This window comes from Penaeus vannamei, chromosome 44 (assembly GCF_042767895.1).
Source record: "Penaeus vannamei isolate JL-2024 chromosome 44, ASM4276789v1, whole genome shotgun sequence".
Classification (NCBI taxonomy): Eukaryota; Metazoa; Arthropoda; class Malacostraca; order Decapoda; family Penaeidae; genus Penaeus; species Penaeus vannamei.
The window spans coordinates 1,765,058-1,782,232 of record NC_091592.1 but is presented as its reverse complement, the minus strand read 5'-3'; positions in this window follow the sequence as shown (position 1 = coordinate 1,782,232).

Below are 17,175 nucleotides of genomic sequence, written 5' to 3'. Positions count from 1 at the left end.
TGGAGTCTCCTGGTTAAATTTGAGCCTAACCTAACCTAACCTAACCTAACCTAACCTAACCAACGTAACCTAACCTAACCTCCCCAAATTGCAGGTACTGTAACCTATCGTGGATTAGAGTGATTTACGATCAAGTTTATGTGAGAAAACGAAATTTGGAGTCTCCTGGTTAAATTTGAGCCTAACCTAACCTAACCTAACCTAACCTAACCTAACCAACGTAACCTAACCTAACCTCCCCAAATTGCAGGTACTGTAACCTATCGTGGATTAGAGTGATTTACGATCAAGTTTATGTGAGAAAACGAAATTTGGAGTCTCCTGGTTAAATTTGAGCCTAACCTAACCTAACCTAACCTAACCTAACCTAACCAACGTAACCTAACCTAACCTCCCCAAATTGCAGGTACTGTAGCCTATCGTGGATTAGAGTGATTTACGATCAAGTTTATGTGAGAAAACGAAATTTGGAGTCTCCTGGTTAAATTTGAGCCTAACCTAACCTAACCTAACCTAACCTAACCTAACCAACGTAACCTAACCTAACCTCCCCAAATTGCAGGTACTGTAACCTATCGTGGATTAGAGTGATTTACGATCAAGTTTATGTGAGAAAACGAAATTTGGAGTCTCCTGGTTAAATTTGAGCCTAACCTAACCTAACCTAACCTAACCTAACCTAACCAACGTAACCTAACCTAACCTCCCCAAATTGCAGGTACTGTAACCTATCGTGGATTAGAGTGATTTACGATCAAGTTTATGTGAGAAAACGAAATTTGGAGTCTCCTGGTTAAATTTGAGCCTAACCTAACCTAACCTAACCTAACCTAACCTAACCAACGTAACCTAACCTAACCTCCCCAAATTGCAGGTACTGTAACCTATCGTGGATTAGAGTGATTTACGATCAAGTTTATGTGAGAAAACGAAATTTGGAGTCTCCTGGTTAAATTTGAGCCTAACCTAACCTAACCTAACCTAACCTAACCTAACCAACGTAACCTAACCTAACCTCCCCAAATTGCAGGTACTGTAACCTATCGTGGATTAGAGTGATTTACGATCAAGTTTATGTGAGAAAACGAAATTTGGAGTCTCCTGGTTAAATTTGAGCCTAACCTAACCTAACCTAACCTAACCTAACCTAACCAACGTAACCTAACCTAACCTCCCCAAATTGCAGGTACTGTAACCTATCGTGGATTAGAGTGATTTACGAGCAAGTTTATGTGAGAAAACGAAATTTGGAGTCTCCTGGTTAAATTTGAGCCTAACCTAACCTAACCTAACCTAACCTAACCTAACCAACGTAACCTAACCTAACCTCCCCAAATTGCAGGTACTGTAACCTATCGTGGATTAGAGTGATTTACGATCAAGTTTATGTGAGAAAACGAAATTTGGAGTCTCCTGGTTAAATTTGAGCCTAACCTAACCTAACCTAACCTAACCTAACCTAACCTAACCTAACCAACGTAACCTAACCTAACCTCCCCAAATTGCAGGTACTGTAACCTATCGTGGATTAGAGTGATTTACGATCAAGTTTATGTGAGAAAACGAAATTTTGAGTCTCCTGGTTAAATTTGAGCCTAACCTAACCTAACCTAACCTAACCTAACCTAACCAACGTAACCTAACCTAACCTCCCCAAATTGCAGGTACTGTAACCTATCGTGGATTAGAGTGATTTACGATCAAGTTTATGTGAGAAAACGAAATTTGGAGTCTCCTGGTTAAATTTGAGCCTAACCTAACCTAACCTAACCTAACCTAACCTAACCTAACCAACGTAACCTAACCTAACCTCCCCAAATTGCAGGTACTGTAACCTATCGTGGATTAGAGTGATTTACGATCAAGTTTATGTGAGAAAACGAAATTTGGAGTCTCCTGGTTAAATTTGAGCCTAACCTAACCTAACCTAACCTAACCTAACCTAACCAACGTAACCTAACCTAACCTCCCCAAATTGCAGGTACTGTAACCTATCGTGGATTAGAGTGATTTACGATCAAGTTTATGTGAGAAAACGAAATTTGGAGTCTCCTGGTTAAATTTGAGCCTAACCTAACCTAACCTAACCTAACCTAACCTAACCAACGTAACCTAACCTAACCTCCCCAAATTGCAGGTACTGTAACCTATCGTGGATTAGAGTGATTTACGATCAAGTTTATGTGAGAAAACGAAATTTGGAGTCTCCTGGTTAAATTTGAGCCTAACCTAACCTAACCTAACCTAACCTAACCTAACCAACGTAACCTAACCTAACCTCCCCAAATTGCAGGTACTGTAACCTATCGTGGATTAGAGTGATTTACGATCAAGTTTATGTGAGAAAACGAAATTTGGAGTCTCCTGGTTAAATTTGAGCCTAACCTAACCTAACCTAACCTAACCTAACCTAACCAACGTAACCTAACCTAACCTCCCCAAATTGCAGGTACTGTAACCTATCGTGGATTAGAGTGATTTACGATCAAGTTTATGTGAGAAAACGAAATTTGGAGTCTCCTGGTTAAATTTGAGCCTAACCTAACCTAACCTAACCTAACCTAACCTAACCAACGTAACCTAACCTAACCTCCCCAAATTGCAGGTACTGTAACCTATCGTGGATTAGAGTGATTTACGATCAAGTTTATGTGAGAAAACGAAATTTGGAGTCTCCTGGTTAAATTTGAGCCTAACCTAACCTAACCTAACCTAACCTAACCTAACCAACGTAACCTAACCTAACCTCCCCAAATTGCAGGTACTGTAACCTATCGTGGATTAGAGTGATTTACGATCAAGTTTATGTGAGAAAACGAAATTTGGAGTCTCCTGGTTAAATTTGAGCCTAACCTAACCTAACCTAACCTAACCTAACCTAACCAACGTAACCTAACCTAACCTCCCCAAATTGCAGGTACTGTAACCTATCGTGGATTAGAGTGATTTACGATCAAGTTTATGTGAGAAAACGAAATTTGGAGTCTCCTGGTTAAATTTGAGCCTAACCTAACCTAACCTAACCTAACCTAACCTAACCAACGTAACCTAACCTAACCTCCCCAAATTGCAGGTACTGTAACCTATCGTGGATTAGAGTGATTTACGATCAAGTTTATGTGAGAAAACGAAATTTGGAGTCTCCTGGTTAAATTTGAGCCTAACCTAACCTAACCTAACCTAACCTAACCTAACCAACGTAACCTAACCTAACCTCCCCAAATTGCAGGTACTGTAACCTATCGTGGATTAGAGTGATTTACGATCAAGTTTATGTGAGAAAACGAAATTTGGAGTCTCCTGGTTAAATTTGAGCCTAACCTAACCTAACCTAACCTAACCTAACCTAACCAACGTAACCTAACCTAACCTCCCCAAATTGCAGGTACTGTAACCTATCGTGGATTAGAGTGATTTACGATCAAGTTTATGTGAGAAAACGAAATTTGGAGTCTCCTGGTTAAATTTGAGCCTAACCTAACCTAACCTAACCTAACCTAACCTAACCAACGTAACCTAACCTAACCTCCCCAAATTGCAGGTACTGTAACCTATCGTGGATTAGAGTGATTTACGATCAAGTTTATGTGAGAAAACGAAATTTGGAGTCTCCTGGTTAAATTTGAGCCTAACCTAACCTAACCTAACCTAACCTAACCTAACCAACGTAACCTAACCTAACCTCCCCAAATTGCAGGTACTGTAACCTATCGTGGATTAGAGTGATTTACGATCAAGTTTATGTGAGAAAACGAAATTTGGAGTCTCCTGGTTAAATTTGAGCCTAACCTAACCTAACCTAACCTAACCTAACCTAACCAACGTAACCTAACCTAACCTCCCCAAATTGCAGGTACTGTAACCTATCGTGGATTAGAGTGATTTACGATCAAGTTTATGTGAGAAAACGAAATTTGGAGTCTCCTGGTTAAATTTGAGCCTAACCTAACCTAACCTAACCTAACCTAACCTAACCAACGTAACCTAACCTAACCTCCCCAAATTGCAGGTACTGTAACCTATCGTGGATTAGAGTGATTTACGATCAAGTTTATGTGAGAAAACGAAATTTGGAGTCTCCTGGTTAAATTTGAGCCTAACCTAACCTAACCTAACCTAACCTAACCTAACCAACGTAACCTAACCTAACCTCCCCAAATTGCAGGTACTGTAACCTATCGTGGATTAGAGTGATTTACGATCAAGTTTATGTGAGAAAACGAAATTTGGAGTCTCCTGGTTAAATTTGAGCCTAACCTAACCTATCCTAACCTAACCTAACCTAACCTAACCTAACCAACGTAACCTAACCTAACCTCCCCAAATTGCAGGTACTGTAACCTATCGTGGATTAGAGTGATTTACGATCAAGTTTATGTGAGAAAACGAAATTTGGAGTCTCCTGGTTAAATTTGAGCCTAACCTAACCTAACCTAACCTAACCTAACCTAACCAACGTAACCTAACCTAACCTCCCCAAATTGCAGGTACTGTAACCTATCGTGGATTAGAGTGATTTACGATCAAGTTTATGTGAGAAAACGAAATTTGGAGTCTCCTGGTTAAATTTGAGCCTAACCTAACCTAACCTAACCTAACCTAACCTAACCAACGTAACCTAACCTAACCTCCCCAAATTGCAGGTACTGTAACCTATCGTGGATTAGAGTGATTTACGATCAAGTTTATGTGAGAAAACGAAATTTGGAGTCTCCTGGTTAAATTTGAGCCTAACCTAACCTAACCTAACCTAACCTAACCTAACCAACGTAACCTAACCTAACCTCCCCAAATTGCAGGTACTGTAACCTATCGTGGATTAGAGTGATTTACGATCAAGTTTATGTGAGAAAACGAAATTTGGAGTCTCCTGGTTAAATTTGAGCCTAACCTAACCTAACCTAACCTAACCTAACCTAACCAACGTAACCTAACCTAACCTCCCCAAATTGCAGGTACTGTAACCTATCGTGGATTAGAGTGATTTACGATCAAGTTTATGTGAGAAAACGAAATTTGGAGTCTCCTGGTTAAATTTGAGCCTAACCTAACCTAACCTAACCTAACCTAACCTAACCAACGTAACCTAACCTAACCTCCCCAAATTGCAGGTACTGTAACCTATCGTGGATTAGAGTGATTTACGATCAAGTTTATGTGAGAAAACGAAATTTGGAGTCTCCTGGTTAAATTTGAGCCTAACCTAACCTAACCTAACCTAACCTAACCTAACCAACGTAACCTAACCTAACCTCCCCAAATTGCAGGTACTGTAACCTATCGTGGATTAGAGTGATTTACGATCAAGTTTATGTGAGAAAACGAAATTTGGAGTCTCCTGGTTAAATTTGAGCCTAACCTAACCTAACCTAACCTAACCTAACCTAACCAACGTAACCTAACCTAACCTCCCCAAATTGCAGGTACTGTAACCTATCGTGGATTAGAGTGATTTACGATCAAGTTTATGTGAGAAAACGAAATTTGGAGTCTCCTGGTTAAATTTGAGCCTAACCTAACCTAACCTAACCTAACCTAACCTAACCAACGTAACCTAACCTAACCTCCCCAAATTGCAGGTACTGTAACCTATCGTGGATTAGAGTGATTTACGATCAAGTTTATGTGAGAAAACGAAATTTGGAGTCTCCTGGTTAAATTTGAGCCTAACCTAACCTAACCTAACCTAACCTAACCTAACCAACGTAACCTAACCTAACCTCCCCAAATTGCAGGTACTGTAACCTATCGTGGATTAGAGTGATTTACGATCAAGTTTATGTGAGAAAACGAAATTTGGAGTCTCCTGGTTAAATTTGAGCCTAACCTAACCTAACCTAACCTAACCTAACCTAACCAACGTAACCTAACCTAACCTCCCCAAATTGCAGGTACTGTAACCTATCGTGGATTAGAGTGATTTACGATCAAGTTTATGTGAGAAAACGAAATTTGGAGTCTCCTGGTTAAATTTGAGCCTAACCTAACCTAACCTAACCTAACCTAACCTAACCAACGTAACCTAACCTAACCTCCCCAAATTGCAGGTACTGTAACCTATCGTGGATTAGAGTGATTTACGATCAAGTTTATGTGAGAAAACGAAATTTGGAGTCTCCTGGTTAAATTTGAGCCTAACCTAACCTAACCTAACCTAACCTAACCTAACCAACGTAACCTAACCTAACCTCCCCAAATTGCAGGTACTGTAACCTATCGTGGATTAGAGTGATTTACGATCAAGTTTATGTGAGAAAACGAAATTTGGAGTCTCCTGGTTAAATTTGAGCCTAACCTAACCTAACCTAACCTAACCTAACCTAACCAACGTAACCTAACCTAACCTCCCCAAATTGCAGGTACTGTAACCTATCGTGGATTAGAGTGATTTACGATCAAGTTTATGTGAGAAAACGAAATTTGGAGTCTCCTGGTTAAATTTGAGCCTAACCTAACCTAACCTAACCTAACCTAACCTAACCAACGTAACCTAACCTAACCTCCCCAAATTGCAGGTACTGTAACCTATCGTGGATTAGAGTGATTTACGATCAAGTTTATGTGAGAAAACGAAATTTGGAGTCTCCTGGTTAAATTTGAGCCTAACCTAACCTAACCTAACCTAACCTAACCTAACCAACGTAACCTAACCTAACCTCCCCAAATTGCAGGTACTGTAACCTATCGTGGATTAGAGTGATTTACGATCAAGTTTATGTGAGAAAACGAAATTTGGAGTCTCCTGGTTAAATTTGAGCCTAACCTAACCTAACCTAACCTAACCTAACCAACGTAACCTAACCTAACCTCCCCAAATTGCAGGTACTGTAACCTATCGTGGATTAGAGTGATTTACGATCAAGTTTATGTGAGAAAACGAAATTTGGAGTCTCCTGGTTAAATTTGAGCCTAACCTAACCTAACCTAACCTAACCTAACCTAACCAACGTAACCTAACCTAACCTCCCCAAATTGCAGGTACTGTAACCTATCGTGGATTAGAGTGATTTACGATCAAGTTTATGTGAGAAAACGAAATTTGGAGTCTCCTGGTTAAATTTGAGCCTAACCTAACCTAACCTAACCTAACCTAACCTAACCAACGTAACCTAACCTAACCTCCCCAAATTGCAGGTACTGTAACCTATCGTGGATTAGAGTGATTTACGATCAAGTTTATGTGAGAAAACGAAATTTGGAGTCTCCTGGTTAAATTTGAGCCTAACCTAACCTAACCTAACCTAACCTAACCTAACCAACGTAACCTAACCTAACCTCCCCAAATTGCAGGTACTGTAACCTATCGTGGATTAGAGTGATTTACGATCAAGTTTATGTGAGAAAACGAAATTTGGAGTCTCCTGGTTAAATTTGAGCCTAACCTAACCTAACCTAACCTAACCTAACCTAACCAACGTAACCTAACCTAACCTCCCCAAATTGCAGGTACTGTAACCTATCGTGGATTAGAGTGATTTACGATCAAGTTTATGTGAGAAAACGAAATTTGGAGTCTCCTGGTTAAATTTGAGCCTAACCTAACCTAACCTAACCTAACCTAACCTAACCAACGTAACCTAACCTAACCTCCCCAAATTGCAGGTACTGTAACCTATCGTGGATTAGAGTGATTTACGATCAAGTTTATGTGAGAAAACGAAATTTGGAGTCTCCTGGTTAAATTTGAGCCTAACCTAACCTATCCTAACCTAACCTAACCTAACCTAACCTAACCAACGTAACCTAACCTAACCTCCCCAAATTGCAGGTACTGTAACCTATCGTGGATTAGAGTGATTTACGATCAAGTTTATGTGAGAAAACGAAATTTGGAGTCTCCTGGTTAAATTTGAGCCTAACCTAACCTAACCTAACCTAACCTAACCTAACCAACGTAACCTAACCTAACCTCCCCAAATTGCAGGTACTGTAACCTATCGTGGATTAGAGTGATTTACGATCAAGTTTATGTGAGAAAACGAAATTTGGAGTCTCCTAGTTAAATTTGAGCCTAACCTAACCTAACCTAACCTAACCTAACCTAACCAACGTAACCTAACCTAACCTCCCCAAATTGCAGGTACTGTAACCTATCGTGGATTAGAGTGATTTACGATCAAGTTTATGTGAGAAAACGAAATTTGGAGTCTCCTGGTTAAATTTGAGCCTAACCTAACCTAACCTAACCTAACCTAACCTAACCAACGTAACCTAACCTAACCTCCCCAAATTGCAGGTACTGTAACCTATCGTGGATTAGAGTGATTTACGATCAAGTTTATGTGAGAAAACGAAATTTGGAGTCTCCTGGTTAAATTTGAGCCTAACCTAACCTAACCTAACCTAACCTAACCTAACCAACGTAACCTAACCTAACCTCCCCAAATTGCAGGTACTGTAACCTATCGTGGATTAGAGTGATTTACGATCAAGTTTATGTGAGAAAACGAAATTTGGAGTCTCCTGGTTAAATTTGAGCCTAACCTAACCTAACCTAACCTAACCTAACCTAACCAACGTAACCTAACCTAACCTCCCCAAATTGCAGGTACTGTAACCTATCGTGGATTAGAGTGATTTACGATCAAGTTTATGTGAGAAAACGAAATTTGGAGTCTCCTGGTTAAATTTGAGCCTAACCTAACCTAACCTAACCTAACCTAACCTAACCAACGTAACCTAACCTAACCTCCCCAAATTGCAGGTACTGTAACCTATCGTGGATTAGAGTGATTTACGATCAAGTTTATGTGAGAAAACGAAATTTGGAGTCTCCTGGTTAAATTTGAGCCTAACCTAACCTAACCTAACCTAACCTAACCTAACCAACGTAACCTAACCTAACCTCCCCAAATTGCAGGTACTGTAACCTATCGTGGATTAGAGTGATTTACGATCAAGTTTATGTGAGAAAACGAAATTTGGAGTCTCCTGGTTAAATTTGAGCCTAACCTAACCTAACCTAACCTAACCTAACCTAACCAACGTAACCTAACCTAACCTCCCCAAATTACAGGTACTGTAACCTATCGTGGATTAGAGTGATTTACGATCAAGTTTATGTGAGAAAACGAAATTTGGAGTCTCCTGGTTAAATTTGAGCCTAACCTAACCTAACCTAACCTAACCAACGTAACCTAACCTAACCTCCCCAAATTGCAGGTACTGTAACCTATCGTGGATTAGAGTGATTTACGATCAAGTTTATGTGAGAAAACGAAATTTGGAGTCTCCTGGTTAAATTTGAGCCTAACCTGACCTAACCTAACCTAACCTAACCTAACCAACGTAACGTAACCTAACCTCCCCAAATTGCAGGTACTGTAACCTATCGTGGATTAGAGTGATTTACGATCAAGTTTATGTGAGAAAACGAAATTTGGAGTCTCCTGGTTAAATTTGAGCCTAACCTAACCTAACCTAACCTAACCTAACCTAACCAACGTAACCTAACCTAACCTCCCCAAATTGCAGGTACTGTAACCTATCGTGGATTAGAGTGATTTACGATCAAGTTTATGTGAGAAAACGAAATTTGGAGTCTCCTGGTTAAATTTGAGCCTAACCTAACCTAACCTAACCTAACCTAACCTAACCAACGTAACCTAACCTAACCTCCCCAAATTACAGGTACTGTAACCTATCGTGGATTAGAGTGATTTACGATCAAGTTTATGTGAGAAAACGAAATTTGGAGTCTCCTGGTTAAATTTGAGCCTAACCTAACCTAACCTAACCTAACCAACGTAACCTAACCTAACCTCCCCAAATTGCAGGTACTGTAACCTATCGTGGATTAGAGTGATTTACGATAGAGTTTATGTGAGAAAACGAAATTTGGAGTCTCCTGGTTAAATTTGAGCCTAACCTGACCTAACCTAACCTAACCTAACCTAACCAACGTAACGAAACCTAACCTCCCCAAATTGCAGGTACTGTAACCTATCGTGGATTAGAGTGATTTACGATCAAGTTTATGTGAGAAAACGAAATTTGGAGTCTCCTGGTTAAATTTGAGCCTAACCTAACCTAACCTAACCTAACCTAACCTAACCAACGTAACCTAACCTAACCTCCCCAAATTGCAGGTACTGTAACCTATCGTGGATTAGAGTGATTTACGATCAAGTTTATGTGAGAAAACGAAATTTGGAGTCTCCTTGTTAAATTTGAGCCTAACCTAACCTAACCTAACCAACGTAACCTAACCTAACCTCCCCAAATTGCAGGTACTGTAACCTACCGTGGATTAGAGTGATTTACGATCAAGTTTATGTGAGAAAACGAAATTTGGAGGCTCCTGGTTAAATTTGAGCCTAACCTAACCTATCCTAACCTAACCTAACCTAACCAACGTAACCTAACATAACCTCCCCAAATTGCAGGTACTGTAACCTATCGTGGATTAGAGTGATTTACGATCAAGTTTATGTGAGAAAACGAAATTTGGAGTCTCCTGGTTAAATTTGAGCCTAACCTAACCTAACCTAACCTAACCTAACCTAACCAACGTAACCTAACCTAACCTCCCCAAATTGCAGGTACTGTAACCTATCGTGGATTAGAGTGATTTACGATCAAGTTTATGTGAGAAAACGAAATTTGGAGTCTCCTGGTTAAATTTGAGCCTAACATAACCTAACCTAACCTAACCAACGTAACCTAACCTAACCTCCCCAAATTGCAGGTACTGTAACCTATCGTGGATTAGAGTGATTTACGATCAAGTTTATGTGAGAAAACGAATTTTGGAGTCTCCTGGTTAAATTTGAGCCTAACGTAACCTAACCTAACCTAACCTAACCTAACCAACGTAACCTAACCTAACCTCCCCAAATTGCAGGTACTGTAACCTATCGTGGATTAGAGTGATTTACGATCAAGTTTATGTGAGAAAACGAAATTTGGAGTCTCCTGGTTAAATTTGAGCCTAACCTAACCTATCCTAACCTAACCGAACCTAATCAACGTAACCTAACCTAACCTCCCCAAATTGCAGGTACTGTAACCTATCGTGGATTAGAGTGATTTACGATCAAGTTTATGTGAGAAAACGAAATTTGGAGTCTCCTGGTTAAATTTGAGCCTAACCTAACCTAACCTAACCTAACCTAACCTAACCAACGTAACCTAACCTAACCTCCCCAAATTGCAGGTACTGTAACCTATCGTGGATTAGAGTGATTTACGATCAAGTTTATGTGAGAAAACGAAATTTGGAGTCTCCTGGTTAAATTTGAGCCTAACCTAACCTAACCTAACCTAACCTAACCTAACCAACGTAACCTAACCTAACCTCCCCAAATTGCAGGTACTGTAACCTATCGTGGATTAGAGTGATTTACGATCAAGTTTATGTGAGAAAACGAAATTTGGAGTCTCCTGGTTAAATTTGAGCCTAACCTAACCTAACCTAACCTAACCTAACCTAACCAACGTAACCTAACCTAACCTCCCCAAATTGCAGGTACTGTAACCTATCGTGGATTAGAGTGATTTACGATCAAGTTTATGTGAGAAAACGAAATTTGGAGTCTCCTGGTTAAATTTGAGCCTAACCTAACCTAACCTAACCTAACCTAACCTAACCAACGTAACCTAACCTAACCTCCCCAAATTGCAGGTACTGTAACCTATCGTGGATTAGAGTGATTTACGATCAAGTTTATGTGAGAAAACGAAATTTGGAGTCTCCTGGTTAAATTTGAGCCTAACCTAACCTAACCTAACCTAACCAACGTAACCTAACCTAACCTCCCCAAATTGCAGGTACTGTAACCTATCGTGGATTAGAGTGATTTACGATCAAGTTTATGTGAGAAAACGAAATTTGGAGTCTCCTGGTTAAATTTGAGCCTAACCTAACCTAACCTAACCTAACCTAACCAACGTAACCTAACCTAACCTCCCCAAATTGCAGGTACTGTAACCTATCGTGGATTAGAGTGATTTACGATCAAGTTTATGTGAGAAAACGAAATTTGGAGTCTCCTGGTTAAATTTGAGCCTAACCTAACCTAACCAAACCTAACCTAACCTAACCAACGTAACCTAACCTAACCTCCCCAAATTGCAGGTACTGTAACCTATCGTGGATTAGAGTGATTTACGATCAAGTTTATGTGAGAAAACGAAATTTGGAGTCTCCTGGTTAAATTTGAGCCTAACCTAACCTAACCTAACCAACGTAACCTAACCTAACCTCCCCAAATTGCAGGTACTGTAACCTATCGTGGATTAGAGTGATTTACGATCAAGTTTATGTGAGAAAACGAAATTTGGAGTCTCCTGGTTAAATTTGAGCCTAACCTAACCTAACCTAACCTAACCTAACCTAACCAACGTAACCTAACCTAACCTCCCCAAATTGCAGGTACTGTAACCTATCGTGGATTAGAGTGATTTACGATCAAGTTTATGTGAGAAAACGAAATTTGGAGTCTCCTGGTTAAATTTGAGCCTAACCTAACCTAACCTAACCTAACCTAACCTAACCAACGTAACCTAACCTAACCTCCCCAAATTGCAGGTACTGTAACCTATCGTGGATTAGAGTGATTTACGATCAAGTTTATGTGAGAAAACGAAATTTGGAGTCTCCTGGTTAAATTTGAGCCTAACCTAACCTAACCTAACCTAACCTAACCTAACCAACGTAACCTAACCTAACCTCCCCAAATTGCAGGTACTGTAACCTATCGTGGATTAGAGTGATTTACGATCAAGTTTATGTGAGAAAACGAAATTTGGAGTCTCCTGGTTAAATTTGAGCCTAACCTAACCTAACCTAACCTAACCTAACCTAACCAACGTAACCTAACCTAACCTCCCCAAATTGCAGGTACTGTAACCTATCGTGGATTAGAGTGATTTACGATCAAGTTTATGTGAGAAAACGAAATTTGGAGTCTCCTGGTTAAATTTGAGCCTAACCTAACCTAACCTAACCTAACCTAACCAACGTAACCTAACCTAACCTCCCCAAATTGCAGGTACTGTAACCTATCGTGGATTAGAGTGATTTACGATCAAGTTTATGTGAGAAAACGAAATTTGGAGTCTCCTGGTTAAATTTGAGCCTAACCTAACCTAACCTAACCTAACCTAACCAACGTAACCTAACCTAACCTCCCCAAATTGCAGGTACTGTAACCTATCGTGGATTAGAGTGATTTACGATCAAGTTTATGTGAGAAAACGAAATTTGGAGTCTCCTGGTTAAATTTGAGCCTAACCTAACCTAACCTAACCTAACCTAACCTAACCAACGTAACCTAACCTAACCTCCCCAAATTGCAGGTACTGTAACCTATCGTGGATTAGAGTGATTTACGATCAAGTTTATGTGAGAAAACGAAATTTGGAGTCTCCTGGTTAAATTTGAGCCTAACCTAACCTAACCTAACCAACGTAACCTAACCTAACCTCCCCAAATTGCAGGTACTGTAACCTATCGTGGATTAGAGTGATTTACGATCAAGTTTATGTGAGAAAACGAAATTTGGAGTCTCCTGGTTAAATTTGAGCCTAACCTAACCTAACCTAACCTAACCTAACCTAACCAACGTAACCTAACCTAACCTCCCCAAATTGCAGGTACTGTAACCTATCGTGGATTAGAGTGATTTACGATCAAGTTTATGTGAGAAAACGAAATTTGGAGTCTCCTGGTTAAATTTGAGCCTAACCTAACCTAACCTAACCTAACCTAACCTAACCAACGTAACCTAACCTAACCTCCCCAAATTGCAGGTACTGTAACCTATCGTGGATTAGAGTGATTTACGATCAAGTTTATGTGAGAAAACGAAATTTGGAGTCTCCTGGTTAAATTTGAGCCTAACCTAACCTAACCTAACCTAACCTAACCTAACCAACGTAACCTAACCTAACCTCCCCAAATTGCAGGTACTGTAACCTATCGTGGATTAGAGTGATTTACGATCAAGTTTATGTGAGAAAACGAAATTTGGAGTCTCCTGGTTAAATTTGAGCCTAACCTAACCTAACCTAACCTAACCTAACCTAACCAACGTAACCTAACCTAACCTCCCCAAATTGCAGGTACTGTAACCTATCGTGGATTAGAGTGATTTACGATCAAGTTTATGTGAGAAAACGAAATTTGGAGTCTCCTGGTTAAATTTGAGCCTAACCTAACCTAACCTAACCTAACCTAACCTAACCAACGTAACCTAACCTAACCTCCCCAAATTGCAGGTACTGTAACCTATCGTGGATTAGAGTGATTTACGATCAAGTTTATGTGAGAAAACGAAATTTGGAGTCTCCTGGTTAAATTTGAGCCTAACCTAACCTAACCTAACCTAACCTAACCTAACCAACGTAACCTAACCTAACCTCCCCAAATTGCAGGTACTGTAACCTATCGTGGATTAGAGTGATTTACGATCAAGTTTATGTGAGAAAACGAAATTTGGAGTCTCCTGGTTAAATTTGAGCCTAACCTAACCTAACCTAACCTAACCTAACCTAACCAACGTAACCTAACCTAACCTCCCCAAATTGCAGGTACTGTAACCTATCGTGGATTAGAGTGATTTACGATCAAGTTTATGTGAGAAAACGAAATTTGGAGTCTCCTGGTTAAATTTGAGCCTAACCTAACCTAACCTAACCTAACCTAACCTAACCAACGTAACCTAACCTAACCTCCCCAAATTGCAGGTACTGTAACCTATCGTGGATTAGAGTGATTTACGATCAAGTTTATGTGAGAAAACGAAATTTGGAGTCTCCTGGTTAAATTTGAGCCTAACCTAACCTAACCTAACCTAACCTAACCTAACCAACGTAACCTAACCTAACCTCCCCAAATTGCAGGTACTGTAACCTATCGTGGATTAGAGTGATTTACGATCAAGTTTATGTGAGAAAACGAAATTTGGAGTCTCCTGGTTAAATTTGAGCCTAACCTAACCTAACCTAACCTAACCTAACCTAACCAACGTAACCTAACCTAACCTCCCCAAATTGCAGGTACTGTAACCTATCGTGGATTAGAGTGATTTACGATCAAGTTTATGTGAGAAAACGAAATTTGGAGTCTCCTGGTTAAATTTGAGCCTAACCTAACCTAACCTAACCTAACCTAACCTAACCAACGTAACCTAACCTAACCTCCCCAAATTGCAGGTACTGTAACCTATCGTGGATTAGAGTGATTTACGATCAAGTTTATGTGAGAAAACGAAATTTGGAGTCTCCTGGTTAAATTTGAGCCTAACCTAACCTAACCTAACCTAACCTAACCTAACCAACGTAACCTAACCTAACCTCCCCAAATTGCAGGTACTGTAACCTATCGTGGATTAGAGTGATTTACGATCAAGTTTATGTGAGAAAACGAAATTTGGAGTCTCCTGGTTAAATTTGAGCCTAACCTAACCTAACCTAACCTAACCTAACCTAACCAACGTAACCTAACCTAACCTCCCCAAATTGCAGGTACTGTAACCTATCGTGGATTAGAGTGATTTACGATCAAGTTTATGTGAGAAAACGAAATTTGGAGTCTCCTGGTTAAATTTGAGCCTAACCTAACCTAACCTAACCTAACCTAACCTAACCAACGTAACCTAACCTAACCTCCCCAAATTGCAGGTACTGTAACCTATCGTGGATTAGAGTGATTTACGATCAAGTTTATGTGAGAAAACGAAATTTGGAGTCTCCTGGTTAAATTTGAGCCTAACCTAACCTAACCTAACCTAACCTAACCTAACCAACGTAACCTAACCTAACCTCCCCAAATTGCAGGTACTGTAACCTATCGTGGATTAGAGTGATTTACGATCAAGTTTATGTGAGAAAACGAAATTTGGAGTCTCCTGGTTAAATTTGAGCCTAACCTAACCTAACCTAACCTAACCTAACCAACGTAACCTAACCTAACCTCCCCAAATTGCAGGTACTGTAACCTATCGTGGATTAGAGTGATTTACGATCAAGTTTATGTGAGAAAACGAAATTTGGAGCCTCCTGGTTAAATTTGAGCCTAACCTAACCTAACCTAACCTAACCTAACCTAACCAACGTAACCTAACCTAACCTCCCCAAATTGCAGGTACTGTAACCTATCGTGGATTAGAGTGATTTACGATCAAGTTTATGTGAGAAAACGAAATTTGGAGTCTCCTGGTTAAATTTGAGCCTAACCTAACCTAACCTAACCTAACCTAACCTAACCAACGTAACCTAACCTAACCTCCCCAAATTGCAGGTACTGTAACCTATCGTGGATTAGAGTGATTTACGATCAAGTTTATGTGAGAAAACGAAATTTGGAGTCTCCTGGTTAAATTTGAGCCTAACCTAACCTAACCTAACCTAACCTAACCTAACCAACGTAACCTAACCTAACCTCCCCAAATTGCAGGTACTGTAACCTATCGTGGATTAGAGTGATTTACGATCAAGTTTATGTGAGAAAACGAAATTTGGAGTCTCCTGGTTAAATTTGAGCCTAACCTAACCTAACCTAACCTAACCTAACCTAACCAACGTAACCTAACCTAACCTCCCCAAATTGCAGGTACTGTAACCTATCGTGGATTAGAGTGATTTACGATCAAGTTTATGTGAGAAAACGAAATTTGGAGTCTCCTGGTTAAATTTGAGCCTAACCTAACCTAACCTAACCTAACCTAACCTAACCAACGTAACCTAACCTAACCTCCCCAAATTGCAGGTACTGTAACCTATCGTGGATTAGAGTGATTTACGATCAAGTTTATGTGAGAAAACGAAATTTGGAGTCTCCTGGTTAAATTTGAGCCTGACCTAACCTAACCTAACCTAACCAACGTAACCTAACCTAACCTCCCCAAATTGCAGGTACTGTAACCTATCGTGGATTAGAGTGATTTACGATCAAGTTTATGTGAGAAAACGAAATTTGGAGTCTCCTGGTTAAATTTGAGCCTAACCTAACCTAACCTAACCTAACCTAACCAACGTAACCTAACCTAACCTCCCCAAATTGCAGGTACTGTAACCTATCGTGGATTAGAGTGATTTACGATCAAGTTTATGTGAGAAAACGAAATTTGGAGTCTCCTGGTTAAATTTGAGCCTAACCTAACCTAACCTAACCTAACCTAACCTAACCAACGTAACCTAACCTAACATCCCCAAATTGCAGGTACTGTAACC